Source organism: Manacus candei, unplaced genomic scaffold (genome assembly GCF_025592945.1).
Source record: "Manacus candei isolate 608988 ecotype Guabito, Panama unplaced genomic scaffold, ASM2559294v1 h1tg000003l, whole genome shotgun sequence".
NCBI lineage: Eukaryota > Metazoa > Chordata > Aves > Passeriformes > Pipridae > Manacus > Manacus candei.
In genome coordinates this window covers 19,514,507-19,540,407 of record NW_026138051.1, presented here as the reverse complement: position 1 = coordinate 19,540,407, position 25,901 = coordinate 19,514,507, and the positions used below count along the sequence as shown (strand labels likewise).

General features: G+C 47.0%; 1 protein-coding gene across 4 annotated transcripts in view; it reads right to left on the bottom strand.

The window, feature by feature from the left end:
- NEXMIF (neurite extension and migration factor) overlaps positions 1-21,814 on the bottom strand; it is a 174,517-nt gene extending 152,703 nt beyond the window's left edge. The window contains exon 1 of one of the 4 annotated variants that reach the window (XM_051790275.1): positions 21,731-21,814. The gene's annotated coding sequence lies outside the window, so the exon portion shown is untranslated. Of the gene's footprint in view, positions 1-20,902; positions 21,005-21,730 lie in introns of those variants that run through there. The other 3 variants (XM_051790254.1, XM_051790243.1, XM_051790264.1) reach the window with 3 other exon arrangements.
- Positions 21,815-25,901: the final 4,087 nt, after the last annotated feature.

The window sequence follows — 25,901 nt, the reverse complement described above, 5'->3', positions numbered from 1 at the left end:
CAAAGGAGCAAAAGTGGGATTCTCATTCTTTTTTCCTCCACTGGCTCATGGGGGGAGCTGCAATGTGACTAAACAGTTATAATACCACTCACCACCACATACCAAAACATCTTCTCCCTCTTAAACAAGAACAGTCAAAACTTTAGGCCTTTGTTACAGCTAAATTAAACTGCTAAACACTTCAACTAGGCCATTTAAAATGCAAATTTTTGGGCAAGTCCTAATTAGCTTCCAGCAAGTACAAGAAAACCCAGCCTTGATTAACAACCACCTCACTACCTGCACCCGTCACTGGAGATCAGAAATTGGTGTGCAACTGCAGAAGATTTTAAGTTCCAAGTAAACGTGCAATTTTACACGGTCCAGACAATCAAAGAATCCCAGAATGGTTTGGGTTGGAAGGGACCTTAAAACCCATCCTGTTCCACCCCCTGCCATGGCAGGGACACCTTCCACTAGCCCAGGTTGCTCCAAGCCCGGTCCAGCATGGCCTTGGACACTTCCAGGGATGGGGCAGACCAGTTTGCAGTGGCTCTTGTAGCTGTCACTGCTTCAGGTTTTCAAAGACCATAGAAATAAAAATCACTTCAACAAGATTCATGGATGAACATCCACCAGGGTCCTATTCCAAGGAACAGGTCAATCTCCCAGCAGCTGTATAGGAAACCTGGTTGCACTGCATGATTTGACAGGAACACACAAGCTTTTTTTTGCCATATTGAATAACCTCTGCAGCCTGATTTTCATCACCCTCACTGACATCCATGGGAAGTGAGTACCTACAGCACCTTTACACAACTGGACCATCAACTGCCTCCTCTCATTTTAACCTTCTGTGAAAAAAGGATTAAGACTTGTTGATGAGCATCACCAGTAGGTAACAGGGCCACAGTGTTGTTTTTGCAGCCAAACTGGCTCAGTTTGATGGATACCAGGAGCACCTAGCACTTGTACACAACTGCACAGACATGATGTTTCTGTGGTAAACTTCTATATATTGCAAAAAGAATTTTTAAGAAGCAAAGTGCACAGGAGTTTGTTCACAACAGACTTGAAAGCTGTAATATTATTATGTCATCAAGTGAGAAGCGAGAGTAAAATAGAAACTTCCCAGTGAACACAAAGAAAAACTTATGCTCCAAACATCTGCTTATAAACTGCTTAGAATCAAGCTCTTTACAAGCTTTTTATTCCCTTCTGCCCCCCTTCCACACCATCAGTTTTGTCTTGCTGATTTAATTTCTTGAACATTTGTGCACACTTACAAGTTTGACTGCATTACTTGCTTAAACCAACGACAAACTCTGGGAAGCTGCATTAAGGAAGGAGACAGACCATAATGAATTTTATGGGGGGGGGGTGTCTCTCTCTCTCTCTATATATATATAGATATATACATGCCAACATTACAGGCTACTGTGTTCTGCAGAAGGGTCCTGCAGGCAGTCAGTCAGTCCTGCTCTGTGGGAACAACTCAGCTCCGGTGGCTGCCAGTGCCAGGTCACTCCCAGCACCTCCCCATTACCATCTGCAGTCTGAGACGCTGCCTCCATGCCAGGAACACAAAGGATAGAGGCAGGGGAAGCCAGGGAGACAAATCAAACAGCCAGGCAGTGCCCAAGCTTTCCTGCCAGCACCGTTCCAGGCCAGTGTGACCATCCAACCCCGCGTGGATCCCCACGATCTGCCGGTGATGGCACAGCTGCTGGAGCCGGATGGTGCTTTCCGAGCTGTGCAATTCCACAATCACCACCACTCCCTTGGCTTCTCCTTAAGAGCAGCTCTTGACCTGCCAGATGGCTAAACCCATTCCACAATACTCAAGAGACACCACGGCCAAAGAGCATCCCAGACTAGAACCGTATTTCTTGTAGACGGCAGAGTGATGCCCCCTGCACCTCCAGCTCTCCCTTCAGGCACAGCCCATCATGCCAAATTCTTTTGCTGTACTCCCTTTATGCCCGGGAGGGTTGGAAAGAAGACAGAACAGCAGCACAGCTGCAGAAGACAAGTGGTCATTCCTCCTGCTTTGGCTGCCACCTCAGAGAAGGCCAAGGAGTCCCAGGGCTGCACTCTCCCCCAAACCCGACGGTCTGGGTCAAACACACACATCTGGCAAGTGACTTCTAACCCTGACTGGAACTGCTGATCCGTATTAAACAAGCTGTGTATCGTTTCCACACGACCTTGATTCCTTCTCTTGCAGTTGTGTTCTGGACATACTTCAGATATAGTCTGAGACACTCTCAAGAGAACACGCTCGAGTTGTTGAATCGAGACCTTGAACAGACTCGCTGCAAATACACTGTTCAACTCAATCCTTAATTAGGTTTCATTTTTTAAAGTAAGGCTTCAACAATTAGCTCAGAAGAAACTGTAAAAGCAGATGCCAGGCCACCAAGGACTTCTCCCACACACATCTCTCTACTGGCTACACGTTCCTACCCAGCTCCTGCAGTCCATCACCCGCCTGCCACCCAGCACGGACACTTCCCTGCCAGGAACTGCACACCAAGGGAACTATGGACAGGAAAGAGAACTGACACCTGCTTTGAGCCAGAAAAGAATCATATATCTCCTTAATGTCTGATCTACAAATGAGGGCTTTATTGTTTTCATAATTTATACTGTTTATGCACACAGTTTCATAAAACTCACCACTAACAACTCACTTCCATAATTAACTGAAGTAGGTGGAAACTGGAGTAAGGATTAAAGAGAGGTTTCATCAGCCTAACTCGTTCACTCAAAGGTGTCTTCAGTGAGCCATGTACCTTCCCTGTGCTGCTGCTGCCCTTGTCTGCAATCCTGCTGCCGTGGGGAACAGGGAGCACTTGGCATTTTGGCACTTCCAGTTTGTTCTCTCTATTTGTCTGCATACAGACAGGACAGCCACCCGTGGGAATTAGCAAAGGTTTGAGTTTTAACTCCAAATCTGAGCTTTAAATAGTAATTTTAAAAACTCTCCTACAATGTTTTGACTTTGTAAAACATAAAACTCCTTAGATAACATGCATAACCACTATGAACAACAGCTTAAAAAAAACAAAAATAAATCATGATTTAGGACTAAACCCTCTAGATTATCTAATCACACTATTTAATACCTTGTCTGTGCATTTCCTGCTCTGACAGGAGCCTGCCAGCAGTCCAAAAGCAACTCCAACCCAGGTCAGTCAGTGAATTGTTGCCCTGGCTCCACATGTTCCGTGGCCAGCACAGCAAGCCTGCCGTGGGGGGACTAACAACAAGGGTGGAAACATTCACTTTATTCCCTTCAAAACATAGAGCATGAGTTCAACTCAGTATTAAGTTCTGTAGTCGGCTTGTCCTCTGCCTTTTTCCACCAGAACTCCAAGATGTTCAACCACATACTCCATGGACACAACCCCCACGGCTTCCAAAACAACAGACAATTCCCAAACGTGCTGCTCTGCTTTCACCACGCTCATCTACACCAGTAGCCACTTCTAGAACAGCTCCAGACCCTTCCATTGAATTCTGTAAGAGCCATACTCCTACAGACAGGCAGATGCTCATATTCACTTTTCCTGAAGCACCTGTCTGAGAAGTGCTGATTTTAATGGTGTTATTTACAACCAACAATGTTATAATCCATACAAGCATGAGTTTATAGGTTTCTTTTCTGCAGTAATGTTTATCTGACAATAATTTTGTGGACCACATGTTTACAGAGCAGGGAAACCTGGTCACCAGTTTCCACTGAAGTCCCATTAAGTGGCAGGCAGTGGTACCACTGCTCACCCATCCTCACTTCTTCCACTCAGCCACCTGAAAATTCAGCTTTCCTCTCCTTCCTTTACCTTTATGTCTTGTTATATTGATGTTACTAAAACTAGTCATCTTGTATGTATTTATCTGAAATCCCTTTCCATTGAGTTTCCATGGAACTGTCTCTATAACCCTGCTATTGTCTGATGACTTTTTTAAGCTTACATCAGTCACTCTCAGCCTGCAAAAGAAAACTGGAAAACTTAAACTGAACCACCTCAGTTCCCATTCAGTTCCAAAGAGAACCCTGTTTCTGTTCTTGCAAAACAGAAACGAATACTGGACAGTCCTGGACACCTAAGGCTGCCACGCTCTCCAGGTGAATTAAAAATTAATGAAATCCCAGATTTTGGAAGAACAGCAAGAACTGTAGAGTCGGTTTTGTTAACCTTGAATAAATATCCTGAATAGGGGTAATGGAAACACAAAGAAATCGTGGAAGAATAAGAAATTGCAAGAAATCATGCACTTAGCAAATGGTTTCTCTTTCCTGCACACATTTCAGAAAAAACAAGGCTCTCTTTGTTAAAATGAGCCTATTGCATCGCTGTCACAGCCAGCCCGAGCAGGGCACACTGTGATACCTGGAGCTTTTTGACTCTTCATAACCAAAGCCCTGCCCAAACCCAGCCAACTCAGAAGGAATTGGCACAAACTACCAAAACCTTTTTGTTCCCCACAACTTGCTCCTGTTGCTTCCCCAGAAGGCACCGAGCTCAGCGCACCTCGAGATCACAGGAAGGCCGTTCTCACATGAGCAAGGCAAATGGACACTTCTGTATTTACTCACAGACTACACCTGCCCCTCACACTCACTTTAGCACCTATTATACTGTGTTTAAATGATATGTGGGTCTACAGGCACCTGGATTTTGCATTTTGACATATTTACTCCAGTGCTGGCAGGTTTGATGCATGCTTTCCAGAGGCACATTTTTAAAAATAGAGCAATAACACCTTGTTCTTACTTAAAAGTTTCTACAATATTTGGGTAGACAGAGATCCAATTCCAGGCTTTAAACTGCCTGATAGACCTTGACGACAGGGTTGGCTTTTATGCATCATCTTGTAATGCAATAAATTTCACTTGAAACATCCTCACCTGTGCACCAAGACATGTCACTGTGATATAGAAAACCTGACATGGAAATAAAAATAAATTAATAAATTAGTTGCTCAGAGAACAACTGTCTGAAAAACACGCCTCCTATGAGAGACTCAAGGAGATAATCTTATTTTGTTTATTGAAAGGTAATTTAAGTGAGGAATAATTATAAAGTACAACTAATCAGGCAGCAAGTAATTCAAGAGTAGAGACAAAGGTATGAGAGCTGATAGCTACAGTCCTCCAATTTCAAACTGGAAATGCAGTTAATGAAAAGCTGAGATTCCAACCTGAAGTTAATATTCTACCTAGAACGATGGCATAGGAAGTTTTGAAGGTGTAACCTGAGCACCCAGTAACAGAAAACAAACAGAAGAACCTGACATTGCTCAGTTTTTAATGCCTGTGTTTCTGCATGCCTGCTTTTTTGAAGATCAGCGTCTTTAAAAACTCTCTCCCTTTTTCAAGCTCCCATTGTTTGCCAACCTTCCTTCTCATCATTTAGCCTCATAATTCCCCCCTTTCACTTAGGCACTCTGCCGACGGTGTTCATGAAAATCCTCTGAATTCTTACCCTTCTCCTCCTTTTCAAACCCTCCACACACAGACATTTCTTCTTAACACACGAACATGTGAATCAACACAATGATTGGCCACTTCCCATTGGGGAACATCACCAACATCCAGAACAGATTTAGGAAAATACATTTTGAATTCCAAGCTCCCCGTTCGGTCTCCCGGGCCAACAGGCAGGTGCCCACACCTGGAGCACGACCTGACACTCAGAAAGCTGCCAGGACCAATTCTACACACTGTCTGGAGGTGCTTCCAGCCTACCAGCACAGGCTCTGTTCCTGGGAAAGGAAACCAGTGTTTTCAATAAAACCCAGTCTCTCCTCTGCAGGATACAGCTCTCTGCATATATCTGCTAAAAACATCTCAGTATTTCTCCACCCCCTCCCCATGTTTCTCTTTTTTGTCAAGCTCTCCAGCATTTGTTCTGGGATCTAATTAAGGTCCCTTATCACCATGGCAAGAGGGGGGCAAGGTCTAACAAAACAGCATTAATGAACTGATTGTTTTCATTGGGCACACACAGAGTTCTAATCCCCAAGACTGGAACATATCTGCAGTTGGAAAAAAAAATTAAATCTAAAGGAGTCTGTGTTGTTTACATTTTTACAAGACTTTAACTAGAAGCCCTGTAAAACTGGCATAATCCAACAGCATCTCAGAACTTACTTTTAATGGGAAATTTATTCCTATTAGAACAGGCAGCTTCATCTGGTTTCCTCTTCCGAGCATATGCAGAACTCTCGCACCTACCACGTGACTCTCGTTCAAAGGGATGAGCTTCCCGTAAACTTCATTACTTAGATGCCATTTTATAGGTAATTCAGAACCTCTTCCCACCTTTCTGGGTTATTAAATCTATTAACATCCCAGGATACTGTTATGTAAGTACTGCTCATCTCCATTATGCAGCAGAATTAGACGAGAGCGATTAGAACCAAGTTTGCCTTGTTTCATCTCATTCTCTGTGTGAACTCAGACACCAGAAGCAAGACAACCTTCAGGGGATGCAGCTTTGATACTGAACAGAAAGACAAGCAAAGGAGAATGGAAGAAGTCCATGAGTGGAAAGTAAGGCAGGCTGGTGAGGTGAGAGTTGTAAGGGAGATGGTGCAGTTTTCTTGTCCTGCAAGAGTAAATTCTTCTCTGCCCTCATCTTCAGTCCAACTTCCAGTCACACCCAAGGATTTCAATACCACCTACAGTCAGCCTAGATGACCCCTTGGAAGGATCCCCTCCAAGAAATGTTTGGTTTAAATGCTACAGAAAGTGTTCCTCTTAACTCTACCCCCCCCTTGCTTTAGATTCAACTGGCTTCCCAGATGCTTTTTAAAGAAACTGCTAAAAGAGGTTAATATTTTGACAAGAAATCAGTCCTGGCCACAAGTAATCTGCAGAAAGATCTCTTTACCTTTTACTAGAATAGGAATCTTGAAAATAGTATCATGAACATTTTAATTAAGTGTGCTAGCTCCTCTATGCCATTTAAAGGGGAAGGAGTTTTACAGCCCAAACTCTGAAGGTTGCCTTATTTTTTCAGCACTTCAGAGTATGCAACTGAGACATGTGGGGTCTGTTTCCCTCGAGGATCTAACAGCTGGCTTGTCCAAAAGGCTTCATCTGCACTTGCATTGGAACTATTTGTCCTCAGAGAACGTGCCAGCAGTCACCACCCTGTCTCAGTGCTGGAGACAAGGAAGTATTTCTCTCTCATGATGTCACCTCACATCTCCAGGTCCATCCCTCCGTGCTCCTGTTCGCCTGTCTGCTTCCCAGCTTCCTCTAGAGACACAGATCACACTGTAAGTGCTGGAAGGATCCCTCCTGGTCTAAAAACCTGCTTTAAACAGCAGCAATGGTGGATCATTGCAAATATGTGTCAGTGCCTGTGTGACCCACGCCAGGAAAGCACAACCAGGAGGCTCCAGCAGCACAAGGCTTCTTGCCTCCTAGTCACATTCTGTGTAATAACACACATACTGAAAATCTGAGCCTCGAATGCAGAATAAATACAGTGTTTACAGGATGCATACTAGAAGAGTCTAGGGATACAGCACAAAAGCAACAGGAAAAATGTGAGGAAACTCCAATAGAAGAAGAAATATTTTTGCTAAATAAAAGGTATTTTTAAAGCTATACTTGTAATAATGCTCAGCACTGAGAGACTTCTTCAACACACTTTTCGTACCTTAACTAATTTTCATGACACTCCTGGGAAGCAAACACATCCATATTAATAATCCCATCAAACAAGGGGGGCGAGCAGGACAGACAAATGATGCCACTGTTGTATGGCCAAGAGAGAAGCCAAAGTCAGTGCTGGGGCCAGAGCTCAGTTCGTTGGCTCAGTGAAACCTCCTGAGCATTTTAAGTGCAAACCTACTTCCCTTGTCAACTGTTCTACTGTCATCACACATTCTGGAAAATAAAAGCCCATGCCACAGATGGGGACAGTGACTCTAGCTCACTGCTTCAGATCCCATCTACTTGTTAAACACCTGCCGCCCACCTTGGTCCCCTGCCCTTCGAGACAGTAAAGTATCTTCTAGTGGGAGCTGTTCTGCTCAGAAGAGCATCAAACAATGCAAATAAAGCTCATCATATGTTGTTTGTTTCCCCATCCTCTCTGCGGGAGAGAAGCATGTGCAACAGTTGTGATGCTTTTTAATAAATCCATGTTTGCAGGCAGTGTGGCACAACAAGAACGCAACGTACAACTGCTAAGAACACAAATACCAGCATACGTGTTTATGTAGATGGCAAAGGCAAAGCAACACCCTCACATCCCAACCTGCCTTGGTTTTGTCACTGTCCTTTGCTTTCATTCATGGCCCCACTGACCTGAGCAAGCACTTGTTACATGACACAGGTTTTTGACACAGTGGATTAAGACAGAAAGTTTTGCTGTGCCGAGGAAGCAACACTGCCAGGTGCAGTCTTATCTTGAAGCCTTGTTAGGTCTTCTAGCTATCATATGCACAAAGCACTTCCCTGAATACAAAACCACTGAACTTCATTCAAAATTAAGCAGGAGGCTGACAAAATAAAGAAAAACTTGGCTGGGTTGCAGTGGGTACAGCACAATGGGTACAACCCATCTTTCTCTTCCCAGTCCTGCCTAAATGCTGAGGACTTCGTAGAATCACTTAGGTTGGAAAAGACCTCCAAGTTCAAGTCCAACCATTAACCCAGTGCTGCCAAGAACACCACTAAACCATGTCCCTAAATGCCACATTTTAGAGGTTGACTCTAATAATGTTTCTTGTACAAGAGTGCTCAACCTAATTTTATTTCAGGCACAATTGTAATACAACTATTTTTTATTAAAACACAGAATTAGTGGCTAACTTAACAAAATAAAAATGACCATGAAATTCAGAATCAGGGTATTCATCAGCAAATCAGTGAGTTTTTGGCTCAAGCTCTCCCCAAATGTAAACTCACTTACACTGACAAATGCCACAGAATTACAACTCTGGCCTATTGGCTAAATAATGTCAACGTGATTCCAAATGATTCAAAGGGCCAGGAGCTGGACTTGATGATCCTCGTGGGTCCCTTCCAACTCAGGATATTCTACGGTTCAATAAAATTCCAGAACTCCTGTGCTTACAGAGACTCTCTACCCTGCACATACATTCACAAACTAAGTACAATATATAGAGGTAGTAAACAGATTTGTAATGGGTGTCACTTATCCCTGTCAACTGCGCTGATGAATAACACTGCTAACATGGCTCAGATCGCCCACCAACTACAAATCACAGTCTTCCCATGTCCAAAAGCCAGCCACGTGCTTCTCCAATTATTGCTCAAAACTAATTGTCAGATGTCATTTTCAGTCAGCAGTTTCTTCTTCCTTCCTCCTCCTCCTCAATATATCCCTTTTCACGTGTTCCCCACAGCACCTGACTTGCTCAGCCATCTCCCTCTCTCCCTCCCTTACACACCCAGGAATCGTGTCTTAGACCTAATCTCTCCTCACAGCTTTTGAGCAGAACTCTTCCAGGCAGCTGACATTTAAATAAGCTCTGTATTGACTTTCCTCTGCTGTATCTCAAGTCCTCCTTGTTTTCCTTATGTTCATATTCCGACTCAGCTGCCGTGCAGCTCCTTCCGAAGGTAACGGCAGTGCAGCTGGACTGATAATCAATAAATACCATCACCCTGCAACCCCTCAGAGACAGAGCCCACAAGGAGATTCCCCTCTCTTCCCATGCATATTCACTATTTTGGATAAACTGTAAGAAGCAGGAGAAGGTTTCTCCCAAACCTGCAGTATGTCTCAGACAACACGAAGCCTGTGAACTTTCCTTTAACTCCCATTAAACCGATACAACTTTTAATTAAAAAAGTAATTTTGAAAAATTGCTTGTGCGGTGCAGAAGGTGATGTTCACACAGCATCACTGATCCCTGGAGTTCCGCAGCCTTGAGTTTAATAAACTGAATTTTCAAAAGTAAACACAGCTTGCATCAGCACGAACCTTCTCTTTTAGCCTAATATTTTCCATCCATTCCTCGTTTAGCCAGAGGAGGACGTTTTCAGAGCTCCACACGCTAAACATTGCATGGATGTCACTGGACTGGAAAGGGAGACAATTCCCAGATGCTGGAGCTTTGTCCAACAGCCAGTTGAGGAAGCCCTGCCTCTGATGGAAGGAGGGAGGCAGGGGAGACGCCCCTTCTCCCATCCAGGGGGTCACATCCACATCCAGCACCAGCAGGGCTGTGGGACAAAGGGCTCCAAGGCACAGCTATGGGAGCTGAGGAATAAAGTCACAGCCCACCTGCTTCTTGGTGAAGGAAACTCCAGAAAATTTACACCTGAGCCTCTGCAACCCCACACTCACACAGCAAGCCCTGCCTCCTACAACTGTAAGTCAGGATTTATTTTGCCTAATTCATATTTCCTGTATCAGGTAACCCAGCAGGGGGGGAGGGCAAGGGGCAGAACAAAAGCAAAATACAAATCAAACCAAAATATCTTGCCCTAGGCAGAAACAAGTGAAAAACACTCTCAGGTTTCCTTCTGTTTGTTTTTATAACTGTTTACCTGGTCTTTTTGCAAGTTCTTTTAAATGAACAATTTGACTTATCTTTAATCCAAGACTTCAAAAAGATGCTCCATGACAGTAGGTGCCATTTCCCCCTTTTCTCTCCTCTTTCCCCCTTATCAATTTATCCCAATTATCCTATTGCCCAGTACACAAATGAGTGCTAGGAAGTGAAGATTCTTGGGTTGGTTTCACAACTGCATTTCTAGCAGGTCATTAATTGCCCCATGAGCTGGTTTGCTCCTCTATACAACAGGAGAGGTGGGTTGTGCAGCTATATCCATGGTTATAAAACAAATACTCTGTGAATCAAGGCACACTCTGCTCATCTGAAACACCAGGCATTCTGTTACTATATAAAAATAAATATAACATCGACCATTTTCACTCTACTTCCATTTCTACTATTTTAAAACTTCTAATGTTGTCAGAAATACCAAAAGGAGAACACTTCATGTTCTCATGCCCATTCCACCAGGAAATGATAGGCCTGAATGCAATTTTTTTCCTTCTGCTGAAACCCAGTATATTTCTAACTGTATCTCCTCACTCAAACCTTCACAAGAAAGCAACTTTAAAGGTGTTGTTTGCAGCTGCAGTGACATAAACACCGAAACATCCAGTACCACCCATGCTGAGCGAGGTATTTCCTCTTCACATCCCTTAACTCTAAGCATCACCACTGATTATCTTGCAAATCTTAATTGTGGACAACGTTTTATTAAATATACATTTGGATTTGGTCTCAGTTCCACAAATATTTAAGCATGTGCCTAAACATTAAGTACTCCACCAAGCTCAGATTTTAGGCTGTCTGGTAACACATTCAACAAACTCCAGAAGATAAAACACATTCATTCTTTATCTGAAGAGCTCCACTCCACAGATCAGCCTTTCAGAGATGTGCCAGCTTCGACTCTAACAAGCTCTTCACACTTTTTTAAGACTAATAGGCTCCACATATTCATCTCCAAAGGGTATAAATTCCCTTCCTCTCTTTCCCTTTTAAATATGTCAGGCAACATTACAAAAAATAACATCTGTGCCACAGTTATGCAATAAGCAGCACGAGAACCATGAAACTGCACTTAATAAAGAGTGGGCTGAATTAAAAAAATAAAACAACAACAACAACAAAAAAACAGGAAAAGAAAGTTTAAAAGTTCACTTCTAAACCTTGAGATTAGGGAGGTTTTCAGCACTACCTCTCTTTCTGTTCCTTGCTTATTCTAAACTCCCTGTTCTGCTGTCCTTCTTCATTGGCTATTAATGGGAGGCCTGACTATACAGGCCATGAACACAGCACCATCAGACTGAATCCAGCTGGAAAGGGCTGAAGCACTCAGTAAGAAGGTGAAGAATCCCAAAAGTGGTTTTACGATGTGTGTACATTTTGTCAGAGTATAGCAACAGCACCATATATTCTTTTCTTGCAACGCTTAGCAAGCCTTCTCTTCTCATAAATATAGGTCAACAGAGCTAAACTCTGTTTTTGCCTCAACTCCCACTTTAAATGCATAAAAAATTAGATTTTTAGGGAGCAGAATGAAAGAAGTGGTGTATTTCATGCTATTATATACCCAGCCAAGGATCCCAAAGGCTTTGTTTGGGCTTTAAACACAAAACAAAAACCCTTGGCATTTGTCAGACTAAAACCATTTTTCTTTGGTCTTTGCACAACCATCCTTTCCAGATTTGAATAAACAACATCAAACAAATTATTCTGACTTCGATTACCATGCAATCAATGCACAAGAGTTGTTCAAGGAGAGACAAAGCAATGTGTAAAACTCCTGGGGACTCCAAGGAGCTTCCTGCATAGCCACCATCAGATCTGGAAATACTCATTCCAACCTCTCCACTACCCTCTTGTTATTTAAGCAGCCTTATATTGCCCAAAAAAGAAATTACTCAAACAGCACAGAGATCAAGTTTAGGAGCCACCACCACAAGGTATGGCTGTACCCATAAATACATGTGAGGGGACTGAAGATATTAGCAAAATAACAAAAATACTGAGTAAACACTGAGCTAAACATCAAGTTTTCAACCTGACTCTTCATTTACTGCCACTTGCAAATGCAGGTGTGATTCAACACAGCCCCTTCAGCAAATGCCCAGGCCTAACTAAATAACAGAATATAATATATAATAATATCCTTAAATAGAATTATATTTATTATATAAATACAACATATTTTTACATATGTTCTGCAAATATAGTAATACCCTTAAACTCTCTTTTGTTTTAACATCAGCCCCCAGAATGCAGGGCGAGAACTCACAGATGATATTGTCAGCTGCAGATTTTAGATATTTTATGTTTATTACACGTTGCAATGGGAAAAATAAGCCCTATGCTTTCACATTGGGTTTAAGGCCCCACATTAACCATTTCTGATACAATATTTGGACTCCACCAGGCACAAACTTACTGATCACAACCCAGATGAAGACTTTTCCACTCCACACCTGGCAAACAGCTTCAAAGCACAATTGACGCAGCATTTTCTTCTTCTCCCCATCCCTGAAGCTGAAATGTCACATGTACTATGTGCTCCAGCATCACCATCCACCCTTCCCAGGAGCCACCTTCCTCCATTCCTACTCTTGGCTCTTTGCTGGAGTTGAGGGGGTTGGGGCTGTTTCGTTCTTAAGCCACTCCTTTTGCAGAACGTCCCCTCCAGACCAGCTGCAGTGGTTAAAAAGTTAATCCAAGATGCTTCTGAATTCATCCTGAACTAACCTTTAGGAAGTCTTAAACCTGTCCTAGTGTCTGTGGTCAGGAATCCAGCACGCACACCGGACTGTGCGTGCAAAAGCAAATACCATGAACAAGAGAGGAAGGGAGGATGTGGTTTACAGGGAAAAAAAAAGCAGAGAGAGACTGGGATACCAGGGTTTGCTTCACACATGAATTGGAATCAGTAATTCCACACACTAGCAACCAGAACCAGTAATTCCATACAGCAGCAACCACATAACAGCCGATGCATCACTCAACAGCTGACTCTACCTCCAGCTCTCAGCACAGCCGATACCCATCTTTCCTGCAGAGCCAGAAATGCTTCAGAAGGGGGAAATCAGCACTAACCCCTGTTGATCATTAAGCACCAGATCTTAAACAACCGTCTGCAGAAGAAGGGGGAGCTGTAAGTAGCACTCTCAGCTTCACTCTGTACACAGACATAAACTACAAGCCGAAGGTAAACCCCGACACGCGACTTTGCGTTGCCCAATACAGTGATAAACTGTGACACTGAGCCATCAACCCAACCAAAAATTCACCCTTCCAAACCAGAGACTTCTTGGAAATACACTGGACTGCCTGGCCTCCCATTCACCTTCCGAAAGGCTGGCATTTGGAACTGCTGCTGAGGAAGGCACCGCTCAAACCCAGAAAGCAGCAGGCAAGGAATGAGCACAAATTAACGAAAGAAACAGGCAAAAGAAACAAAACTCTTTTTCCTGCAGTACAGACTCTCCATCAAATGATAAGCTAACCAGACAAATAAGACAATTAAGTAAGTGAAGGTTACTGGGTTAGGACAAATTATTTGTTCTGCGGGAGGTTTCAGCTGATGGGTTTCTCTGCATTTGCCACGCCTGGCTGAGTTTACACCACGTGGCTCCTCTGCTTCCCAGAAACTCGTAGGCACCGTGGGCTAGTAATGGTCCTAAATGCCACTATTATACATTAGCCATGCTGCTCGAACCATAATCTGCTGAATTTCTGCCCAAGTTGGCACTGAATGCTCGATGTTCTTCAGAATTAATCTCACACACACAAAGAATCTAAGACAAGTCACTACATGGACAGGTGATTTTGATATAGTGGATTTTCTCAGAGACAGACATAAACAAACCATGGGAAATGACTGTGCGTTGCTCCCTCAGAGCCAGCGGTGGCAGGAAGGCGGGAGTTTGCTTGGTTGCTTTAATACGAGCAGAAAAACTGTGGTCAGCAGCACCTTCCCTTCTGATCTTCCAAAAATTCCGCCCATCCTTCCACAGGCACGGCTATCGATGAAGCAAACCTGTCCATGTAATGTAAGCAGAAGCACCAAAAGAACCCACCACATCACAACTTTTTGTAGCTAAAATCATCCCACTCCACAACAGTTTTCTCCACACAAATGAGAACGGAGACCACCCTGAAGAAGGCAATTTTCATTTTTACTCTTGAGGTTCAGAGAGGGCCAAGGTTACCATTCCGTGAAGCAACATGAAGTAAGACCAAGCATCCACCTGTTTTACCACTAAAATACCAGCATGACCCTTCAATTCATATTCAGAGTATATTAAAACATGACCTTGCAGGCTACCAGAAAAAATGCTGCTCGCTGGCCAAAGAGACACCAGATTCACCTTGTACTGGTTAAATTCCCACCCACACCCCTTGTTTCCTTGAAGCAGTTAAGTATTGCTCTGAAGTTATTTAACAGCTGTGAAGGTCAAGTATTGTCCTACCTGGCCACTGCCAAACAAACACACCTTTCATGTCAGCCTGTGCTTCAGCCACAGCACAAAACCCCAGCCAGAGGGGAAAACCACAATGAATTAGTAGCAAAGGCCACACACCTGGTCTGTAGAGCACAGCTGGTGCTTGCAGAGGGTCTAACTGACCCAGCAAGAGACCTGAAAGTTGGGGCCAACGCAGTGGATGGGAAAGAAATTTTTTTTTTTTTACGTATAAAACTCATAGTTTCAGCTAAAACACGAAAAATTAAAAAAAGAGCTTCACTGGCACTTCTGAAGAATAAAAAAAAGGATTTGGAAGCTTTAGATTTGAAGCTTCACAAGCTTCTTATGAAAAATGCAAGCTTTGAAAAACTTCTGAAGAATTAATATTCTTACTTTGGGCTCTTCTACTGCCAACGGACTACAGATGCTGTAACTAATAAAAAATAATTAATGCCAATAAACAGGCCCTTCATAAGGCTTCAGCTTCTCTCCTTCATCAAAGACTCAAGTCATTCATTGGGACATTACACAGGAAACAAAATTCATCCACAGAGCTTGTCTTTTCCACATTTGATTTTTCTGTGCTGTAACTCACAGTCAAAAACCTTCCAAGTGTGAGGAAAGAAATTTGATTTTTTTAATAAGGACACAGCTCCAAAAGCAACTCCAGAGCCTGGCAGAGACCTTCCCTAGAATGGAACTGAGAGCTGGGAGTTTGTGTGCCAGCCCTCCAAAGAGCCCAGGTCTCAGGTGAGAACAGGAGAAGCACTCATGAAAGAACCAGGCAGGTTCTCAGCAGTGCTCAGGTGAGCTCCACCAACGCACACCCTGGCTTTCCTGAAAGTCTGGCCATGTCCTGCAAGATTCACAAGAGCTGATTTTTCTGATACCCTCCAACTGACCATCCAAATGCCCCCAAAAATGCAACAGTCTCAGAGCATCAGACACCTCCTCACCAGATTCAACACGGCAGGAGGACAGTGACAACGCTTAGGTTTCTGCAGGTGAGAAGCTCCTTACCCCAGGAGAGAGGGGAGGTAAAAAATTCCTCAGCTGTTTTGCTTTATTTTAGAAATCCTGACACCTCTCTCAGAGGGACTCGGTGGAGAAGGGTGTATCAGCTCCAGACACCAGCAGAGACCACCACAGAGCAGGAAGGACGACCTCCACCCCACGAACCCGCACTCCGCACACGAGGAGCCCTGCTGTGGAACACAATCCTACGGAAGCAAGGTAAGAAAGTTGGCAAAAAAACCTAACTGGTGTCTAGGCCAAGCGTGCAACCCCTGCTGCTCCTGTCAGCTCCAATGGCACGCTGCAGACCGGCACTGCAACACCAGCCAAGGTGACATCCAGAAGTCAAAGCTCTCTCAAGACAGAGGCACTCGTGGTCTCAAGCCTGAGGAAAACAAAGACAGCGATCCCAGTAATGACAATGACAATTCAGAGGGGTATTAAAACTGATTTCCTAAATTAATGAGCTGGGCTCCAAGCAGAAGCATTGCCAGCCCTGTCGGTCCAGAAGACTGTGGTCCTACCCTCCCCCAGGGCAACAGCAGTAAATCTGGATAAGACTGATCAGAAACTTCTAGTGACACATCCACCCATATTTTGAAGATATGGCAAAAACCAAAGAAATAGAAGATCAGTGAAAGGCAACAATTAGCCAGCAGAATTTTCTATCATGGGAGACTATTGAGACAAGAGCTTGGATAAATTAAGCAAATAGGGCATCTTCTAGTAAAAAGCGTTTTCAGAGCTTTGTAAAGGCCAAACAAGACTGCAAATGTGAGCTCAGACTGCTGGGCACAAATTACCTTCTGAATACTTAAGAGTCAGAAGAAAACTCTGCCCAGGGACAGCATCCCTCATCGCTGCCCTCTCCCAGATCCCCCCACAGCCAGACCCCTCCTGTGACTGGAGGGCACTGGGCCACAGCCCTGGATTGCTCCCAGAGCTGACGTAGCAGTGCAGACACAGAGCCACCTCATACGTGTCACTGTTTGGAGCCTGCATAATCACCCAGCTCAGCCCATGCAGGAGCAACATGAGGAACACCTTCTGTACAGAAGAAATGCTTGAGATTTAAAGTTTTAACACAAGCTAACAAACGCCAGGGATGAAAGAAATCCTGGGATGAAAGATCTCCATGACACCTGCTTTGAATAAAAAGACATTGCTACAAAAATATCACAGACCTGCTGGTCTAGAGCCTTTGCTACATGTCATTCCCCAGACATCAATTTGCAATAGAGGCACACAAAAGCAGCATTACACAGATTACATGCTACTCCCCTGAACTGCAAACAAAATCCACCCAGCGCTACTGCCACAGTCCAAAGCACCACTGAACCAAAGCCACCTTCTCGTGCTGTTCCTAAGAGGACTTTGTAAGGATAAGGGGTCAATGCTCATTTGCAGAGCTGACAGCTCCTCCTGCAAACTTCGCTCCGGCTCAGCTTTGCCCAACACTCCCCATTTTCCTTATGTCCACAGCCAGGGAAACGGTGGTGCCAACCCCCTGGCACTGAGAGCAGGACAGGTTATCCCCAATTTCTGCATCCTTCAGGCAAAACCCACACCCACACTTGGATGCTCAAACCAGTTCATCATCTTCAGCATCTGTAATTCCACCACTTTCTGCACAACACAACACATGGTAATGATTTAATGTTTTGTTGCAACGGCACCCAGGAGCCCTAAAATCAAAAAATCAAAAGGCTGAGATCCCACCACGCCCCTCACACCACATCCAGGAAACAGATCGAGTGGGTCCCTGTACTGGAACAGCCCAAACCCCCCCACAGGTTACACTGCGGGTGTGTACGACCAGCTCGAAGGAAAGAGGGAAGAGCAAGGTACCAACAAAACATGGTTTGCTCGGTTTTATGCCACATGGCTCATTTACTCACTGCTGGCAGCTTCCACAAAATCAGGCTCGTCAAGCACCTGACTGTATACACAGGTAATGATTATAAAGCCAACTCAAGCGGGGCTAAAAGTACACAAAGATCTAGCATAAAAATAAAAAAAGTGCAATCCTCTCCCAGGTGGAAAACAGGACTTTGAACGTAACAGGTGGATTATGTAACAATTATTTTGCTCCCAATTCTCAAAATATTATTTTTAAAATACCCTCACAGACCAAAAATCGTCATTACTGAGAAGCAATAGCGAATTTACTCAGTTTAACATCCAGAATTACCCATCTCTCCCAGGGCCAACGACAAACTCAGCTACGACAGCATCTGCACAGCCCCCCTGCGAGGACTAGGGCAAAGCCTGGAGTATCCACAGCTCTCCTCCCTGGATTCTGCCCAAGGAAAAGATTATTTCCTAATGCTGCTTTTTGTTTGTGACAGGGCATAAACTTCATGGGGACAGTTCTCTGTTGTGCCTGGGGAAAGCAGCACAGCTGGTTTGTCATCACTCTGGCTATAATGGAAAGGCCTTAATATCCAAAAAATGCACCTCGCATCAATGGTTCTGTCCCACACCAAGGATGCCAACCTGAGCTGGACTCTTTTGTTTGAGAACACTTTCTCCCCAAGCCTGCGGCCTCCTTGGTCCTGCAAGCACATTTGAGTCTTTTCAACCCTCTCTTTGCAGAGACAGGAAAGAGATATACACGTAATCCATCACAAAAACATCCACGAGGCCTCACCATCTCAGAAGAGGAGGACACCATCAAGGCACTGCCCTACACAGACATACTCCCTGTCCCAGCTATAGAAGTTAAAACCCACTGGCCACAATCTTTTCCCTATTTTTCAATCTGAAAGAGACTCCTCAGCATTCAGAACTCAACATTTAAGTGGACTGCTGGAGCCTCGCCTCCAAAAGGCAACAGTAAACACAAAAAAGCAAAAACAAAACCAGAGAAATCCCCCCCTCCCCGCCCCCAAAGCCGAGCAGCGGGTGAGGTGCAGAAAGGGAAAGGGGCCCGAGGAGCTCGGGGAAGCCGGCCGGGTGCTCCCCTTTTCTGCCTCCCTTTTATTCCTGCTGAGTGGAGTAACACTTGAACTGGCTCTCTTTATTTGCAGCCGGATATGCGCTTTCAAAGATACTGTACTACTGTGTAGGCCAAGCAGGGACTCTCTTTCTTCCCTTGGTTAAGGCTTTTGGGAAAATAATTATTCACCAGAACTGCCATCGTGAACAGAGCAAGCTAAATCAATGTAGCTTTGTATGGGCCATTGCCACTGCAAAGCAAATACTCCATCAAGACATGGATCAGTGAGAATTTGATCACTAGGAATCCTTATGCACATCTTTGTGTATTTTTAATATCCACCTTATTACTTGGCGTGCCCCTTCCCTCCCCAGGCTCCTGCACCCCACCCTCCCCACGGATTCGTCTTGTGTCACTGGCAGCTACGGGGCTTGGCCATGAGATTCACATCAGTAAAAACATCTTAAATACACAGGTTTATTCTCCTTAAAAATAATAATAAAGCATTGGTGCAGAGCAGATTTATTCACTGAACAGGTTGATTTATTTAACAGACCTGACATACATCAAAACCTACTATAGGCTTACATAATTGTTATCCATTTAGCAGGTCTGGTTTTTTTGTCAAGTATTTGTTTTTCAAAAGTGATTCACTAAAGACTGCTGCCTTCTGCACAGCTCACATACCTTAACAAATGCAGTCTTGCATGGGGTATTAGCTGGAGTGACTTTAAATTGCATCCTACCTGCTTGAGTGCTGCCGTTATTTTTTTTAGTCTCTGTATTATTCCACTACTAAACCGCACCAAAAACAATAATAAAAAAAAAGACAAACAAGAAGCACGAGCGCGTGTAGAGCCACAGCCGAGCCCCTTCCCAGCAGAGCCTGCCGTGGGCTCGGTGTTACCGCAGTCCCGCCGTAGCAGCGATCCCAGCAGGTACCTCCGGCCCGGAGTACCAGGATGTTGATGGCTGCACGGAGCTCTCGGGGCCGGCGTGGGGCAGGGGGGACGAGCAACGCGCCGGGCGGAAGCGGGGAAAACCTCCGGGAGGATGGAAGGACCACAGAGCCGTTTTGTTTTCCCGCAAAAGGCTCATTGAGGCCTCGGCTCGCACAGGCGCACCGCTCCCTCCGGCCTCACGCATCCACCCACGGCCGCGAGCCCCCAAATACGCACCCATCCTGCGCGGGTCCCCGGCGGGAGGCGGAACCCCCAGGAGCATCCCCGAGAGCAAACGGATCGCCCTGGCGTTCATCGCCGGTCCCTCACGGCTTGTTTGGGTTCATCTGTCGCACAGTGCCTCGCTCGCTCATCGCGGAGCCGAGGATCTCATCCCCCCCTCGCTCCAGCATCCTCCTCGCACACACACACCGGGCACATCGCGGGGCTCGGGGATGGCAGCGCCCGGGTACCGACCGCACGGACCCGGCGCTCCGCCGCCCGCCAGACAGATGGTTAATTACATTCACAGCCGCATTTTGCGCTGGGATAGAGTTTCAGACAATGAGCCAGTTTTATTTGATTAGCCAGTTCTCTAGTTTAATGCGCGCAGTGACAGCTACTCCCAGAGCTGGGGCTTTTTTTTTTTTTTTTTAATAAAAATAAAAATCCCCATCCCCCCTCCTTTTATTATGTTTTTGTTCTGGCCGAGGCTGAAGTGAGCGGCCCCCGCGGGGGCCCCGGAGGGGACCCGCTGCCCCCGGGCCCGGCGGGGCGGCGCCCCCGCCCAGCGCGGCACCTGCCCGGGGAGGGGGGGGATACGGCGCCAAGTTGCCGCCCCCCCGTAACCTCAGACCACCCTCACACACACACCCCCCCCCCCCGCAACTTCCCCGCAGGCCTCCGCGCAGGCCGGCGCTGCCATCCTGCCATCAGCATCCCCTCCTCCTCCTCCTCCTCCCTGCCCCCGCGGTGCCGGGGGGGGTGTGCGGGTGCGGCTCGGCCGCGGCGGGACTCACCTGAGCGCGGGGCCCGCGCTGGAGGGGGTTCCCCCCGCCCGGCGGGCGCTCCGGTGCCGCGGCGCTCAGCGCGGCTCCTCCATGCGCCGGGCCCGGCGCGCGCAGGTGGACGCGCCCGCCCCCGGCCCCCGCCTCCCGCCCGGCCCCCGCCCCTTCCCCCTTCCCCTTCCCCCGCCGCCGCCGCCCCACGGACGGGCCCCCCGGCCCCGCGTCCCTGCGCAGGGACGGGCGGAGGGCGGGAGGGAGGATGGGGGGGGGCGGCTCCCGCCTCGCCCCGCCGCCGCCGCCTCCTCCTCCTCCTCCTCCTCCTCCTCCTCCCGCTCGCCGCCGCCGCCCCCCCAGGCCTGCGCCCATTCAGGAGGTGCCGGGCAGCGCCAACGCTGCCATTGTTCGCTCGGAGCGGCACCGGCTCCCGCCCGCTCCCCGCATCCCACACACAGACACAGGCACCGGGAGCGCGCACCGGCCATAAAGGGCGCGCGGCCGCTGCCCCGGGCCCGGGCAGGTGCCGGTGCCGCCCCGGGAGGGCAGAGCGCACCTGCGGCGGGGATGCGGCACCGCGGGCGGGCAGGGACGAGGATGGGCCCCGCCGGGAAGGGAGAGAGGGAAGGGAGGACGGGCCGGGCCGGGCCGTGCCGGTGGGGAAGGGACAATGGGGACGGCCCCGGGGGCTCAGCCGGAGCCCGGGAGTGAAACTCGCTCCCAGCGCAGTCCATTCGGTTTAATTCTCTACAGTGGATATGGAAATCACCTTAGGGCTTGCAACAGCCCGTCTGATTTGTTTTCATTATCAGATTATTAATAACAGCGTCTAAAAGTATGCTTTACCTTCAGATGCCCATTAAGAGGAGGAGGCTGCCTCATCTCAGGAGGGCTCCGGACTTGCCGAGATGCCGGGCACGCAAGGGAAGGCAGGGACGCACCAGACACAGCCTTTTGCAGAGCGGGAGGGCGACAGGAACAGGCAAGGCAGGAGCCTACACCTACCCAGTGGGGGAGCTTACAATATACAGCCCTTTTCGCAGGACCCCCAGGGCAGCTCGGAGTCCTGCAGCCCTGTTTCTCTGTGACATCCTCACACGTGCACCACGGGCCAAGTTACTGCACTGGGGACTGGAGGAAACTTTTGTTATTCCATTTCTGAATCAACAATATGGTTTAACAAATAGAAGGCAAACCAGACACACCTATTTTGACTGCAATGGAAAAAAATGCAAGTTGAGTATTAGCCTTTTATTTAATTTCACTTTGATATTTAAGAGGGGTTCCTAGTTTTAAGTTACCACTTGAGTTCACATGAAATTTTGCTGCCTTTGCATCTTAAACAACAGGTACAGTCTACAATATTGATTAGGTAATACTGTGACTAAAATATTAAAGTATCAAGCACTTTAGTCCTTTTTCCCACAGCAGTGGAGACCCCCATACATGCAGTAATGAAACAGGAACAGTACATGGAATGCTCTCTGAATTCAGAACACCTTACACATCAACCTGTAAAACAAGCAACTAATCTCATTTGTCCTTCATTAAGAGTGGTACCCAGGACATGCCATACAGCACATGTGAATAAATTATTGATTTCCACTGTGTTAGAACTCGAAATTGAAGGGTTATACTTTGTAGGAGAAATAAAGACCAGCAGTAAGTGATTTGAGCAAGGCCACAGAGTGAGGCAGTGTCATAGTGGGAGCACTTCCCAGTCCTATCCTGAGTTAAGGTTTTCCTCTCCAGCCTCACCACATTCCTGTGGGAATTGCACACTTCAGTCCCTGTACCTTTACATACTTGTAATGCTGCATTTTATTTCACTACCCCCCCTCCTTTTCTTGATAGAAAGATTCAATTAATATAAATCAGGGTCAGGTGAGACAGCACACCTGGCAGTGCTCACTAAAATAAACACACAGGTGGTGGTCATGAACTGCTTTCCAAATGTCAGGAACTCAGGGCGGTTTTGCCCTCAGTCTCTGCCCCTGGCACACTCATGTACGGGCTGGTACCTTCCAAAGTGCCACCAAAGGCACACAAGTAAATCTGGCAGCTCCTCTGCTGAGGCACCTCACGGGGCAGGAATTACATGGCCAGAAGCACTGGGATACCAACACTTGGTCAGACCCGCCCCAGCTCCCTGTGCCTTTGGAGAGGAGCCGGCAGCTGTGCCCGGGGCTGGAGGTGACGGCAATCAGCTGAGTGTAATCACCAAGGTAAGATTAGACCTGAGCGTGGGGAGAGCCTCGTGGAGATGAAAAGACACATTCAATTAAATGAGTGTTGCACCTGGATCCAGTTTAGAAGACGACAACCCAAGTATTTATTTAAGTGCTGTATTTTAGAGGGAACACAAACATTTTAAGGCTCAAAGATTATCCTTGGAGCTGTGATACAACATAATGCCTTTAGTTTCAGTTGTCCACACCCCTCATTTAAGGTCCTTCAGTTACAGAACCACCACAATACTGATCAATTGGCAGCACAACATTCTGCACAGCATCCCGGCCGATCTGAACAATTAACAGTCTGTGCACTGGGATCTCTTCATGAACTGCCACAAACAGATGTGGAGGGTGCACTGACATGATGGAAGCACAGCTACATACCTTGGCTGGGTATTAATTTTCCAGGCTGTCAAATAGAGACTCACAGGTGTGAGAACAAGGTGCTAAGAAAGCTCCTTTTGGCAGGAGGAGATGAGCAGCCCCCGAGCGAGGAGTGACTGTGGTGCCAGCCCCGCCTGGCTCTGCCCTGCTGCTCCTCCTCGCTGCCCTCCCACCCTCTCCGGTACCGCCCCGCTGCAAGGGCATCACAACCACTCACCACAGCCTGTGCCACGGAGCAGAGCAGACATTTACATCTGGCACATCCTTCCAGCTGTCTTCACGCAAAATCCATGTGCCCAGACATGGGAGCCTCTGCTTGCTGGTCTCTCTAGGAAGTAGGAGTTGGGTCTAAAGTAGAAGAATGTGGGTGATGGCAAAAGGCCAGTGCTGTGGTTGTTTCCAGTTCTCCAAGTGCCCATTTCCTGATCATTCCTTCTTTCCATCATCATTCTTTCTTTGGAGCATGGGACCTTCACTGCAGCACACCCAATAAGCATTAAATCCTTCATTTGGCATCACCCAAATAATTTCTGCCATACACGGTCCCCCCGCTAAACCAGAGGTTCACCACAGGGTTCTGTTTTGCCTGTGGCACAAGTATGACACAAATGTGACTTTCAAAGACCTCAAATCCTACCCTCTCAGGTGAGCCTGGAAAAACATGGTTCAAGCAGAAGGCTGCCCAGGTGATGTGAGCCTTAAAAACACACCGGAAAATGCAGCAGGACAACGGGAGGCATTACCCTCCTATCCCATCCTACTGCAGAGGGCTGGAGAGGATTTCTTCCCTTTGTCAGCATTCCAGAACCAACTTCTGAACAAGAACAGTGTAACATAGACCGCTGGCAGTAAAGGGAAGCACTCTGGGAGGCAGGATGGGGTTTTGATTCAGGTGAGTGAAGGACTCACCCTCTCACCTCCCCCTTCCTTCCCAGGTCCTCATGTGCAATTCAGAACCAACCCTGTGCTGTGGGCAATAACGCTGAGCCTGCAAAACAGGGAGTCCTTCTGACTGAGGCTGAAGCAATTCCTCAAGAAGAAACAAAGCTGGAACCATGAACTGTCACAGGCTGAATTTCTCCTTTCCTCTCTGGCACACCTGGCAAGCCCTAGAGCTCTGTCAAAAAACCATCCTGACCCCCCCAAAGCAGCTGCTCAGCGTGAACCCCCCTGGCTGCAGACACACTCCCCCAGCACTCCTGGCTGTTTGCAGCCCCTTCTCGGAGCACTGTCCCAGAGGAGCTGCAGGAACAGTGCTGCTGCTTAGTCCACACCTTCTCTTGGCCCTGATGTTCCACACACACTCAGGACAAGCTCAAGGCTGTCGCTGACCTTGCTGGACAAGACAAATTTCCAGCGGGCCTGACAGAGCTCTGGAGGGACAGAAGGTGAGGAAGGTCCCTGAGTAGTCTCCAGGCCTCTCCATTCCTTGACAGGCTCTTGGCCCCACCAAACACCCACAAAACACCCAACCCTGCCTTGCAACTCCTTCACAACGTTGAAACCCCACTGTTCAAGTCAGACAGTTCCAGCAGGTTCACAGCCCCCGAGGCTCCCCTGGCCCCACACAACATTCAGCTGCTGCTGGCGGGCTCTGATCCCCCCACCCTGGTCCCCCCATCTCCCTCCCAACATTTCAACTTCAAATTGCAAATCTCTCTCCACACTGTGCATTTCTCTTACCACATTTCCATGGCCAAACCCCTCACTACTGGTGGCTTCTGAGCAGCAGGAACCAAAGTTAAGAAAAGCTCCCACTTGTGCCTGGGCCAGGGTGAGTGCTCTGCAGACAGAAGGCTCTGTGTGCTCTCACTCCCTTGGCAGGAATAACAACCTCGGCCACTTCAGGGGAGGTGACTGGATTAGCAGGGGAGAAAGGAGAAAAAAAAACAGAAAGGGAAAAAGAAAAGCAACCAGGAACAACCAAAGAGGCTCGAGCGTGGCCTGGTGTATTTGCAGTGAGCCAGAGCACAGGTTAGAACAAAACCTGGAGAAGGCAAAGGGATCAGGACATGACAAATCTAAAGCTGCTGTGGATTCACTGTAGGTTTGATCTACTCACAGGCAGTACATCCATGGCCCAGGCGAGGCCTCTGCTGTGCAATGGGCTGAGGAACTGCAGAGGGGCAGGAGAGTTTCTCGGTATCCCAGAGTCCAAACCCAGTTGCTGCTTTGGCCGAGGTGGCTGGCACCTGGAACTCCTGAGTGAAGTTGGCAGGGCCCAAAGGCCGGCCAGCACTCTTTGGTAACAGTGGAAATTCAAATTCTGTTTGACATTTCCATCCTTCCTGTTGTGCTGTGGGTCTGTCGGGGGCAGCTGCACAGACTAGCAGAAAGCCAAGTGCTCTTTGCTGATGGAGCTGTTACTTGGAGTGTTCTATAAATTATGTCCTTTCTTT